We start from the raw sequence: 14,529 nt of genomic DNA, 5'->3' as shown, positions 1-14,529 counted from the left end.
TTGCATAAACCATCATAATGTGCTCATAGGAAAAGACACAGCCTGCCCTTGTAGGGTTTATGCTATTAAAGAGGTGAGATTGAAACACAGAGAGTAATACCAGTGCAAATTGCCCCTCTCCCAAACAAAGAATATAAAGTTAGCAACACTACCATATGCAAACTCTGAATGTGTTTTCATGTAACAGTCGGGGAAAGCATAGGAGAAACTGGTTCAAGCAATGGCAAAAGTCTTTATGGAAAAGGAAACAGTTGAGCTAAGCCTTGAAGACAACATCTGAAGTCCAAGAACTAATCACTAATTCTTGGACCCTTAAAGGTTTCTAACTCTGTAAACCTCGGTTTAGAAATGAGATCAATGTTAACTAATCTTGCTGACCTGAAAAACATGTTTTACAGCAGAACAGTTTCCCTCCCCCCGAAAAGCCTACATCCTTTAAACTTTATTCCTAAAAAGGTTTGAAAATGGTTCTATGGCAAAGAGACACAAAGCTTTATTAACCAATTATTGGCTACAGGGGTGCTTACATCACCACAACCCCCAGTTCCAGGTGGCTCAGCAGAGAGAGGGACTCCATCTGTTTGGGAGAAAGTAAGGAAAAAGACAAGAGTTCCTTCCTGGTAATCCAGATAATTCTTCCAGATCTTACCCATGATTCATGTAAGTTATACAAGAAAAGGTGTAAATATTAGCAAAAGGAAGGTGTATCTTACATATTTTCTTACCAAGGAATCTGAAAGACCTGATTTTTGTACAGGATAAAACTGCAATTTTATACAGAACCTTCATTCACACCAAAAACAGCATGCAAGTGTTAACCTCACTCATGATCACCATAAATAGAACAGGACTTGCACTATTGAGGAGGTGAGGTTGAAACACAGAACAATTATGGCACAACACAAGAACAGCTGAAGGGCTGAAGCCATGGATATATTGGGCTTGGGAGAGATAATGGTCCCCAAAGACGTTGGTATATCAAAGCCAGGCCCCTGGAGTAAAACTGGAGCTGGGTTTGGCATCTCTCTCTGTTACCTGGAGGGATAACAAGGCTGTATCTATGTGCCATATTCGTGGCTGTAACATGATGCTGCCTGGAAAGGCCAGAAGAAGCAGAGGCAGTTACCAGTGAACTCATAAACTTGCAGTGTCCCTAAAAGAGAGTTCTAAGCCACCAGTATAACTCTGGTTCTGGAGCTTTGAGAAGAGTGGAGGAAGTGACAAGGATAAGCACAACAAGAAAAAGGTCATATACATAAATATCCACGCCCTTAAACTCACAAACTAAAATTTCAAATCACAAGAGCATAATTAATGTCAGAAAAGATAGTCAACAAACTGAACAAATAACAGAGTTCCCTTTTATAAGATTGTAAGTAATAATGCATGCTTCTGTAAAAGACGACTTTAAAATAGTATAAATCCTCAATGAGATAAAGAAATGACTAATATCCATATACCAAGAAAAATAAATTCTGCAACAAAAACAAGCAATTATGAATCAAGAACAGTTTAAGATTTTTAAAAGAACCCATCAGAAATACCAAAAATTAAACCATAATTACTCAAGTAAAATAATCTTAGTAGGAAAGGATAAGTAAATGAGAAGAAAGTAGTAAGAAATTTAGAACATATCAATGTAGAAAAAAAATTTTTTAAGTATATAAATTAGAAGTTATATACATAGGAGGATAGGCTACTAACAACCCACATATGGCCAAAACATGTTGCAGAAGAAGAGGCCAGAAGAAAGAGGTGAAGAGTCAAGATTTATAGAGTTAATGAGGGAAAGGCAGCAAAGCAAGATGGAGGAATAGAAGCCTATAACATTTTCACCCCTCCACGCTGGAAAACTAAATTTAAACAACTATCTGCATACAGAAAAGCACCATCTCAAGAACCAAAAATTTGACAGTGTCACTGGGCACACCTGGGACCTGGGGAAACTCACTTCCCTGAAAGGAAGAGCCTTAGGCAAGGCCCAGTGCTATGCTGGTTTCAGGTCTGACCAAGCACAATCCCACTGGTGATGGCCACAGGGGTGCTTACATCACCACACCCCAGTTTCAGGTGGCCCAGCACAGAGAGAGACACTGTTCATTTGGGAGAAGGTAATGGAAAAGAACAGGAGTCCCTGCTTGGTAATACAGAGAATTCTTCCAGATCTTATCCAAGACCAACAAGGTGTTACTTTGTTCGAAAACCACACCATTATTGAACCTGAAGCCCAAGTCCCTTTGAATAGCAGGAAAGCCTTCCCAAGAAGGACAGGCACAAACAAATCAAGACTGTGAATACAACAATAAATACCTAACTCTTCAATGCCCAGATACTGACAAATATCTACAAGCATCAACCCAATCCAGGAAAACATGGCCTCAGCAAATGAACTAAATAAGGCACCAGGAACCAGTCCTGGAAAAACAGATATATAACCCTTCAGACAGAGAATTAAAAATAACTGTGTTAAGGAAACGCAAAGAAATTCAAGATAATACGGAGAAAAAATTCAGAATTATATCAGATAATTTTCACAAAGACATCAAAATAATTAAAAAGAATCAAGGAGAAATTTTAGAATTGAAAAAGGCAAATGACAGTGAAGAATGCATCAGAGTCTCTTAATAGCAGAATTGATCAAGCAGAAAGAAGACTCCGTGAGCTTGAAAAGAGGCAAATTGAAAATACACAGAGGAGACAAAAGAAAAAAGAATAAAAAACAATAAAGCTTGCCTATAAGATCTAGAAAATAGCCTCAGAATGATCTAGTTCTGTGTCCCCACCCAAATGTTATCTTGAATTGCAATCTGAATTGCAATCCCCACATGTTGGGGGAGGGACATTATGGGAGATGATTAGATCATGTGGTGGTTTTCCCATGCTGTTCTTATGATGAGTGAGTTCTCACGAGATCTGATGGTTTTATAAGGGGCTCTTCCCCCTTCACTCTGCACTTCTGTCTCCTCACACCCTGTGAAAAAGGAGGTGTTTGCTTCCCCTTCCATCATGACTGTAAGTTTCATGAGGCTTCTCCAGCCATGCAAAACTGTGAGTCAATAAACCTCTTTCTTTCATAAATTACCCAGTCTCAGACAGTTCTTTATAGCAGTGTGGGAACAGACTAATACAGAAAGTTGGTATGGAGGTAATGGTACACTACTATAAAGATACCTGAAAATGTGGTGTTGACTTTGGAACTGTGTAACAGGCAGAGGTTGAAACAGTTTGGAGGGCTCAGAAGAAAATAGGAAGATGCAGAAAAGTTGGGAACTTCCTAGAGACTTGTTAAATGGTTTTGACCAAAATGCTGACAGTGACATGAACAATGAAGTCCAGGCTGAGGTGATCTCAGATGGAGATTAGGAACTTATTGGCAACTGGAGCAAAGTCACTCTTGTTTTGCTTTAGCAAAGAGACTGGTGGCATTTTTCCCCCTGCCCTAGAGATCTGTGGAACTTTGAACTTGAGAGAGATTATCTGAAATTGGAACTTATGTTTACAAGAGAAGCAGAGCATAAAAGTTTGAAAAATTTGCACCCCAGTGATGTGACAGAAAACAAACATTTTCTAGGGAGAAATTCAAGCCCACTGCAGAAATTTTCATAAGTAACAAGGAGCCTAATGTTTTGGCTCCTTTCCCCAAGACAATGGGGAAAATGTCTCCAGGGCATGTCAGAGGTCTTCATGGCAGCCCCTCCCATCACAGGGCTGGAGACCCAGGAGGAAAAAATGATTTTGTGGGCTGGTCCCAGGGTCTTGCTGCTTTGTGCAGTCTCAGGACTTGGTACCCTATGTCCCAGCCATGGCTAAAAAGGGCCAATGTCCAGCTTAGGCCATTGCTTCAGAGGGTGCAAGATATGAGCCTTGGCAGCTTACACATGGCATTGGGCCAGCAGGTGCACAGAAGTCAAGAATTGAGGTTTGGGAACATATGCCTAGATTTCAGAAGATGTATTGAAATACCTGGATGTCCAGGTAGATGTTTGCTGCAGGGGTGGAGCCTTCATGGAGAACTTCTGCAGTGCAGAAGGGAAACATGGGGTTGGGGCCCCCAGTGGGGCACTGCCTAGTGAAGCTGTGAGAAGAGGGCCACCAAAATGGTAGATACACAAATAGCTTGCACTGTGCACCTGGAAAAGCTACAGACACTCAATGTCAGCCTGTGAAAGCAATCAGTAGGGGCTCTGTAACCTGCAAAGCCACAGGGGCAAAGCTGCCCAACACCATGGGAGCCTACCTCTTGCATCAGCATGTCCCATACATGAGACATGGAGTCAGAGGAGATCATTTTGAAGATTTAAGATTTAATGAGGGCCTTGCTGGATTTTGGATTTCCATGGGTCCACAGCACCTTTGTTTTGGCCAATTTCTCCCCTTTGGAATGGGTACATTTGTCCAACCCCTATACACACATTATATATTGGAAGTAACTAACTTGCTTTTGATTTTACAGGCTCATAAGTAGAAGGGACTTGCCTTGTCTCAGATAAGACTATGAACTTGGACTTTTGGGTTAATGCTGAAGTGAGTTAAGACGTTGGGGAACTGTTGGAAAGGTATAATCATGTTTTGAAATGTGAGAAAGATGAGATTTGGGAGGGGCCAGGGGTGGAATAATGTGGTCTAGCTCTATGTTTCCACTCAAATCTCATCTTGAACTGTAATCCAAATTGCAATCCCCACATGTTAGGGGAGGGATCTCGTGGGAGGTGACTGGATCTTGGGGTGGTTCCCCCATGCCGTTCTTGTGATAGTGAATGAGTTCTCACAAGATCTAATGGTTTTGTAAGGGGCTCTTTCCCCTTCACTCTGCACTTCTGTCTCCTGCCACCTTGTGAAGAAGGGTATATTTGCTCCCCCATCTGCCATGATTGTAAGTTTCCTGAGGCTTCCCCAGCCATGCAAATCTGTGACTCAATTAAACCTCTTTCAACATTATTCAGTCTTGGGTTGTTCTTTATAACAGTATGATAATGGACTAATACAGTGTCAAAGGAACAAATCTAAGAGTTATTGGCCTTAAAGAGGAGGTAGAGAAAGAAATAAGGGTTGAAAATTTATTCAAAGTGATAATATCAGAGAACTTCCCAAACCTACAGAAAGGTTTATTTTATCAATATTTGAGTACAATAAGGTTATAAAACACCAAGCAGATTTAACCCAAGGATGACTACCTCAAGACATTTAATAAGCAAACTCCCCAAGGTCAAGGATAAAGAAAGGATCCTAAAAGCAGCAAGAGTAAAGAAACAAATAACATACAACTGAGCTCTGATACATCTGACAGCAGCTTTTCAAGGGAAACCTTACTGGTCAGGAGAGAATGGCATCACATACTTAAAGTGCTAAAGGGAAAAACTGTTACCCTAGAAGAGCATATCCACCAAAAATATTCTTTAAGCATGAAGGAAAAATAAAGACCTTCCCAGAAAAACAAAAGCTGAGGGATTTTATCAACACCAAACCTGACCTACAAGAAATGCTAAAGGGCATTCTTCGATTTAAAATAAAAGGATGTTAATGAGCAGAAGAAATCATCTGAATGTATAAAACTCACAGGTAATAGTAAGCACGCAGAATAGGATAACACTGTAATTGTAGTGTGTAAACTACTCTTCACTTAAGTAGAAAGATGAAATGATAAAACAAAAAATAATAACTACAACAACTTTTCAAAACATAGACTGTACAATAAGACATAAAGAGATATAATGAAAAGTTATAAAAAGTGGGAGGATAAAGTTAAAGCGCAAAGTTTTTCTTTTCTCTTGGCATGTTTGTGTATACAATGACTGTTGTCATCAGTTTAAAATAATGGGTTATAAGATAGTATTTACAAGCCTCATAATAATAACTTTAAATTTAAAAACATAAAACAGATACACACACCAAAAAATGAAAAGTGAGAAATGAAAGTATACCATCAGAGAAAATCACTTTCACTAAAAAGACAGGAGGGAGGGAGGGAGGGATGGAGGGAGGGAGGGAGGGAGGAAGGAAGGAAGGAAGGAAGGAAGGAAGGAAGGAAGTGAGGGAGGAAGGGAGGGAGGGAGGGAGAAAGAAAAGAAGAGAAAAGAAAAGAAAGAAAAGAAAAGAAAAAAACAGAATCACAAAACAACCACAAAATAAATAACAAAATGGTAGGAATAAGTCCTTGCTTTTCGGTAATAACATTGAATGTAAATGGACTACACTCTCCAATCAAAAGACAACTGGCTGAATGGATGACAAAACAAGACCCAGTGATCTGTTGCCTATAAAAAATATACTTTACCTAAAGAGAAACATACAGACTGAAAATAAAAAGATGGAAAAAGTTATTTCTTGCCAATAGAAACCAAAGAAGAACAGGAGTTGCTATGCTTATATCACACAAAATTTTCCAGCCAAAAACAATAAGTACAGACAAAGAATGTCAATATATAGTGATAAAGGGATTGATTCAGCAAGAGAATATAACAATTGTAAATATATATGCACCCAACACTGGAGCACCCAGATATATAAAGCAAATATTATTAGAGCTAAAGAGAGAGAGAGAGACTCCAATATAATAACAGCTGGAGACTTCAACAACCCCCTTTCAGTATTGGACAGATATTCCAAATAAAACATCAACAAAGAAACATCAGACTTAATCTGCATTATAGACCAAATGGATCTAATAGAAAATTACAGAACATTTCATCCAAAGGCAACAGAATACAGATTCTCCTCCTCCACACTTGGAATAATCAAGGATACACCATATGTTAGGTCTGAAAACATTCAAAAACATTGAAATAATATCAAACATCTTCTCTGACCAGAATGAAATAAAACTAGAAATTAATACAGGAGCAATTTTGGAAACTATACAAACACATGGAAATCAAACAATATACTCTTGAATGACCAGTGGGTCAAAGAAGAAATTAAGAAGGAAATTGAAAACTTTTTGGAAACAAATGATAATGGAAACACAACATACCAAAACCTATGAGATACAGCAAAAACAGTACTAAGAGGGAAATTTATATCTGTAAGTGCCTACAACAAAAAAGAAAAAAAACCCTTTAAATAAATACCTAATGATGCATCTTAAAGAACTAAGAAAGTAAGTACAAACGAAACCCAAAATTAATAGAAGAAAAGAAATTATAAAAATCAAAGCAGAAATAAATGAATTTAAAAGTGAAGAAAACAATACAAAACATAAATGAAACAAAAAATGTTTTTTAAAGATAAAATTGACAAACCTTTAGCCAGACTAACGAAGAAAAGAGAGAGAAGACCCAAATAAATAAAATTAGACATGAAAAAGGAGACTTTACAACTGATACCACAGAAATTCAAAGGATCATTAGTGGCTACTATGAGTAACTATATGCCAATACACTGGAAATTTTAGAAAACAAGGATGGATGCTTAGACACATACAATCTACCAAGATTGAACCAGGAAAAAATCCAATACCTGAGCAAGCCGAAAACAAGTAATGAGATCCAAGCTATAATAAAATGTCTCCCAGTAAAGAAAAGCCCAGGTCCCGATGCCTTCACTGCTGAATTCTACCAAACATTTAAAAAAGGACTAATACTAATATACGCAAACTGTTCCAAAAAGTAGAGAAGGAATAAATACTTCCAAATTCGTTCTATGAAGCCAGTATTACCTTGATACCTGAACGAGACAAAATTTAAAAAAAAAAAAAACATTAAAAAAAGAAAGAAAACTACATGCCAATATCTCTGATGAATATTCATGCAAAATCCTCAACAAAACACTAGAAAACTAATCAACAATACATTTAAAAATTTAATTCAATACAATGGACTCTGGGGACTCAGGGGAAAGAGTTGGAGGGGGGTGAGGGATAAAAGACAACACATTGGGTACAGCATACACTGTTTGAGTGACGGGTGCACCAAAATCTCAGAAATCACAGTAAAGAACTTATTCATGTATCCAAACACCACCTGTTCCCAAAAACAACTACTGAAATTTAAAGAAAAAAAATCATTCATCATGACCAAGTGGGGATTATTCCAAGGATTCATGGACGATTCAACATATGCAAATCAATCAATGTGATATATAATATCAACTGAATGAAGGACAAAAACCATATGATCATTTCAACTGATGCTGAAAAAGCATTTGATAGAGTTCAGCATCCCTTCATGGCTTAAAAAAAAAAACTGAAAAAACTAGGTATAAAAGGAACATACCTCAATATAATGAAAGCCGTATTTGACAGACCCACAGCTGGTATCATACTGAATGGGAAAAAAAATGAAAGGCTTTCCTCTAAGATCTGGAACACAAGAAGGATACCCACTTTCACGACTGTTATTCCACATAGTACTGGAAGTCCTAGCTAGAGCAGTCAGACAAGTGAAAGAAAAGGCATTTAAATTGGAAAGGAAGAAGTCAAATTATCCTTGTTTGCAGATGATATGATCTTGTATTTGGAAAAACCTAAAGACTCCACCAAAAAACTATTAGAACTGATAAATTCAGTAAAGTTGTACGATACAAAATTAAATACAAAAATCAGTAGCATTTCTATAGGCCAACAATGAACAATCTGAAAAAGAAATGAGAAAAATAATTCCATGTATAATAGCTACAAATAAAATGGAATACCCTGGAGTCAGTCAAAGAAGTGAGAGATCTCTACAATGAAAACTAAAACACTGAAGAAAGAAATTGTAGAGAACACCAAAAAGTGGAAAGTTAATTCATGTTCATAGACTGGAACAATCAATATTGCTAAAATGTCTATACCACTCAAAGCAATCTACAGATTCAATGCAATCTCTATCAAAATGCCAATGACAATCATCACAGAAATAGAAAACAATTCTAAAATTTATATGAAACCACAAAGGCCCAGAATAGCCAAATCTATCCTAAGCAAAAAGTAAAAACTGGAAGACTCACATTACCTGATTTCAAATTATACTACAGAACTATAGTAACCATAACAGCATAGTACTAGCATAAAAACAGATACATAGACCAATGGAACAGAATTAGAACCCAGAAACAAATCCTGCAGTGAACTCATTTTGGAAAAAGGTGCCAAGAACATATGCTGGAAAAAAGACAGTCTCTTCAGTAAATGGTGCTACAAAAACTGGATATCCACATGCAGAAGAATGAGACTAGACCCCTATCTCTCACCATATGTAAAAATCAAATCAAAATGGATTAAAGACTTACATCTAAGACCTCAGACTATGAAACTACCACAAGAAAACTTCGGCAAAAATCTCCAGGATATTGGTCTGGGAAAAAAAAAATTTGAGCAATACCCCACAAGCACAGGCAACCAAAGCAAACATGGACAAGTGAGACGATACCAAGTTAAAAAGTTTCTGCACAGCAAAGGATACAATCAACAAAGTGAAGAGACAACCCACAGAATGGGAGAAAATATTTGCAAACTACTCATCTGACAAGGGATTACTAACAAGAACGCATAAGGAGCTCAAACAACTCTGTAGGAAAAAATCTAACAACAAAAAATGGACAAAAGATTTGAATAGACATTTCTCAAAAGAAGACATACAAATGGCAAACAGGCATATGAAAAAGTGCTCAACATCATTGATCAGAGTAATGTAAATCAAAACTACAATGAGGGGCCAGACGCGGTGGCTCATACCTGTAATCCCAGCACTTTGGGAGGCTGAGGCAGTGGATCACCTGAGGTCAGAACCTCAAGACCAGCCTGGTCAACATGGTGAAACCCCGTCTCTACTAAATACACACCCACAAAAAATATTAGCTGGGTGTGGTGGCAGGTGCCTGTAATCCCAGCTACTCAGGAGGCTGAGGCAGGAGAATCGCTTGAACCCGGGAGGTGGAGATTACAGTGAGCCGAGATCCTGCCATTGCACTCCAGCTTGGGCAACAAGAGTGAAACTTCATTTAAAAAAAAAAAAAATGCAATGAGATACCATCTCACTCCAGTTAAAATGGCTTATATCCGAAAGACAGGCAATAACAAACACTGGAGAGGACGCATAGAAAAAGGAACCCTGTACACTCATGGTGGGAATGTAAATTAGTACAACCACTATGGAGAACAATTTGGAGGTTCCTCAAAAGCATAAAAATAAAGCTATCATACAATTCAGCAATCTCACTGCTGGGTATATCCCCAAAAGTGAGGAAATCAGTATATTACAGAGATACCTTCACTCCCATGTTTATTGTAGCATTGTTCACAATAGCCAGGATTTGGAGGCAACATAAGTGTCCATCAGCAGATGAATAGGTAAAGAAAAATGTCTGTTGTGGTACATATACACAATGAAGTACTATTAAGCCAAAAAAAAAAAAAAAGAGAGAGAGAGAGATTTTGTCATTGTCAATTTGTTCCATGGATGGAACTGAAGGTCATTGTGCTAATTGAAATAAGCCAAGCACAGAAAGACAAATATGTTCTCATTTATTTATGGGATATAAAAATCAAAACAATTGAACTCATGGAGATGGAGATTAGAAGGATGGTTACCAGAAGCTGGGAAGGGTAGTAGGGAGATGGCAGGACTGGTGGGGGGAGGTTAATTGGTACCAAAAAAAAAATTTAGAATGAATAAGACCTAGTATTTGTTAGCACAACAGGGGTACCATAGTCAATAATAAATTAATTGTGCATTTTAAAATAACTAAAGGAGTATAATTGGATTGTTTGGAACACAAAGGATAAATGCTCAAGTTTATCACCCAATTTTCTTTAATGTGGTTATTCTGCATTCATACCTGTGCCAAAATGTATCAGTACCCCATAAATATACATGCCTGCTATATACCTACAAGAAAAGAAAAATAAAAATAAGAGTCAGTGATGGCTTCTGCTTAAAGAAGCCCCTTTGCCCTATCAAAACTCTACTAAAGTGATCATGAATGGATCTGTAAAGGCACAATCCCACAAAATGGAAGGAGTGACTAAATACATACACTACATACATATGTGCATACATGCATATAAAAGCTGAGAAGCAGATAGAAATATGGAAACCAACAGACACAAGAGTGCTGAAATGTGCCAGGAAAACGCAAAATTTGGGGTACTGAAGAACCCCAAATGGCTCAGGAATTTGAGAGCACCAAGTAGTTCTGAAAGAGGAGGTAAAGGTAGTGCTGAAAGCAGAAGGACCGGTTGAAAGTCAGTTTAATATGTAGTCAGTGGTCCCAGCTAACGGAGGGCTGGAAGCTGATGCTCTAGTGAGGTTTGACCATCAGGACCAAGTGCTCCTCTATGTCCTTAGAACCACCAGAGTGGAGAGAAGGGTCAGTAAGTGAGGCCCAACATCAACAGTGCCACTAGGATGTCTTTTATATATGGAAGCACTATGTAAAATATTGTTTGAAGAAAGGTACTGTCATTGAAGAAAAATATTTCTCTAAGCCACGATCTTACGCCATCACAGATGGAAGGTACTGGGCAGGCCTGCCATTTGGCACTAAAATATCTTACTGAGTAATCAGGCAAATATGTGAGGGTTCTGGCCTTAATTAAAAACATCAGAAAGATGTTAAAATAAGAGCACGAGTCTGGGAATGTCAGCCAAAAGCCTAAAGATAAAAATTTCCCATTTTATCTTAAAGTTAAAAATAAGAGTTAATTTTGGAGACAAATCTACCTAGGGTTATTCTTTTTCCACCCCCTGTTCTGACTCACTCTGTTGCCTAATGATCCTTTCTGGGTGCTTTTGACACAGAAAGGGAAGTTTGAAAATGCGTAGAAGGAAGGAGAAGATTTCAAATTTAATCGTAAGCCTAACCTGAGTTTTTGCACATTATTCACAGTATTTAACTGCCTGGATTCAGAAGCCAGTTTTAGCCTCAATGCTGACATTTACGATGCAGGTAAAATTAGGCAATTTTACCTTCCAGGGCCTTGGTTTTCTTGACTATAAGAAGATGAGAATAACAATGCCCACATCAAAGTTAGGATTAAAATTAATTTTTTGACATTAGTGTTGAAGTTAAGATTTAATAAGATAATTAGCAATAAAAGGTTTTAACATGACATCTGGGATGTAGTAAACACTAGTTATATTTATTATTTTTCAAGGAGCCACAAACTGTAGAAGGAAAACAAGCTATTAGAGTTAAAGAGCATCAGTGGTTAGGGTTCCTAAAGGAATAGCAAGGAATGAGTTGGACATTTAAGATATAGTTGATTTTTATCTGCATTTTAAATGAAAATTGCCTTCAATATATTCTGTTTTGTCTTAAGAAAAACTACAAACCTATACATCATGGACTAAATCAACATGGCTCAGTCTGCACCAGACTTTTTATTTTATTCTGGACCCAATTCTTCTGTAAGGGTGGCTCATTTTGTGTGAGTAGACTGCTGGAGGTAGCAGGCTGATGCTCTAGGGTTTAATCCCCTTATTTTTCTACCAAGATCAGCTCTTGGCAGAGACAATGTGGCCCCCTCATTAATCAATAAAAGCAGTACTGAACTCCACCATGGTTCAAGCTCCAGCTTGAAAATATTGTTTGCCTTGCTCCTAGCAACATCACAAAGACCCCAGGAAATCCAAACATCACGACTCCTACTCCTGTGGTTTTTCTTTCCAAATACCCCCCAGTATTCTTTCTCTCCCTGGTGTTATATAAACAATTCCCATGAACTGGACCTGGACCTAACAATATCTAGTGAGTATAGGAAGACTAGCATTAAAGAAGATGACAATGCTCCATGTCATTAGGGACCAGAGCTGGTAAAACAGTAGCTCTTGAAGTGTGGTCCCTAGTAACATCTGGCAACTTGCTAGAAATGCAAACTCTGGGGCCCCACTCAAGACCTGTTGAATCAGGATCTCAGGTGGAGCCCAGCAATCTGGTTTTTTAACTTTTTTTTTTTTTTTTTTGCTTTTTATTTTTGCCTTGACAAATTACAATTGTACCTATTTATATGTGCATTATGTCTTGAAATGTGTATACATTATGGAATGGTTAAATTGGCGTATACATTATGGAATGGTTAAATTGGCCTCACATATCACTTTTTGTGGTGAGAACACCTATAAGTCTACTCTCCACAATTTTCACATATATAATACATTGTTATTAACTATAGTAACCATGTTGTGTATTAGATCTCTTGGACTTATTCCTCTTAACTGAAATTTTATGTTCTTTCACAAACATCTCTCAGTCTGTATCCTCCCTGCCCCTGATCCTGGTAACCACCATCCTACTCTCATTCATCTTTTTTTAGATTCTACCTGTAAGTGAGATTATAAAGTATTGTTGTCTTTCTGGGTCTGGCTTATTTCACTTAACATAATGTCCTCCAAGTTCATCCATGTTGTTCATCCATGTTGTGCTCCCAAAGGCACAGGCAAAAGAAGTGAAAATAAACAAATGTATTACGTCAAACTAAAAAGCTTCTCCACAGGGGGGAAAAATAACAGAGTGAAGAGACAACCTACAGAATGGGAGAAAATATTTCCAAATCATACATCTGATAAGGAGTTAATGTTCAAAATATAAAAGGAGCTCAAACAATTCAATAGCAAGAAAACAAACTGAGCAGAATATTGACAAAGGACCTCAATAGACATTTCTCAAAAGAAGACATACAAATACAAAACAGGTGTATGAAAATATGCTCAACATCACTAATATCAAGCAAATGAAAATTAAAACCACGATGAACTGTCACTTACGCCTATTAGAATGGCTATTATCAAAATTTCTAAGAGTAGATTTTAAATATTCTTACCATAAAGAAATAAGTCTGTAAGGGGATGGATATGTTAATTTGCTTGATTTAATCATTCTACAGCATATACATATATCATAACATCATATTGTACTCTATAAATGTATACAATTATTGCCAGTTAAAAATATAATTTAAATAAAAACTGTTTTAACAAGCCCTTCAGGTGATTTTAATGAATGCTTCCACTTGAAAGCAACTTAAATAAAACAAATGTTTTTAATGGCAACTGAAAGGACTTAGGTGAGATAAAAGGGAAGCTTTTGTCAAAGAGCTAATAGCGCTTGACAGTGTTAAATGCTAAATTGTAAAGACATAAGAGCTACTACAGAAAAGCCTTCTGTAATTACTTTTCAGGGTTTATCTCCCCCATTCAGCTATGAACTCTAAGAGGTCAAGTACTATATCTGTCCATCTGTCTTGTTCTTTGTTTTGTTTTTATTTCTTAAAAAAAAAAGAAGAAGAAGATACATGTGCAGAATAGGTTTGTTGCATAGGTATACGTGTCCCATGGTGGTTTGCTGCACCTATTCACCCATCCTCTAAGTTCCCTCCCCTCGCCCCTCGCCCCCCACCCCCCAACAAGCCCTAATGTGTGTTGTTTCTCTCTGTGTCGATGCATTCTCATTCATTTAACTCCCACTTATGAGACAGAACGTGTGGTGTTTGATTTTCTGTTCCTGCGTTAGTTTGCTGAGGATGATGGCTTCCAGCTTCATCCATGTCCCTGCAAAGGACATGGTCTCATTCCTTTTTTATGGGTGCATAGTATTCCATGGTGTACATGTGCC

This window comes from Macaca mulatta, chromosome 13 (genome assembly GCF_049350105.2).
Source record: "Macaca mulatta isolate MMU2019108-1 chromosome 13, T2T-MMU8v2.0, whole genome shotgun sequence".
In the NCBI taxonomy this organism is placed as follows: domain Eukaryota; kingdom Metazoa; phylum Chordata; class Mammalia; order Primates; family Cercopithecidae; genus Macaca; species Macaca mulatta.
Note: the sequence above shows the minus strand (reverse complement) of the source record.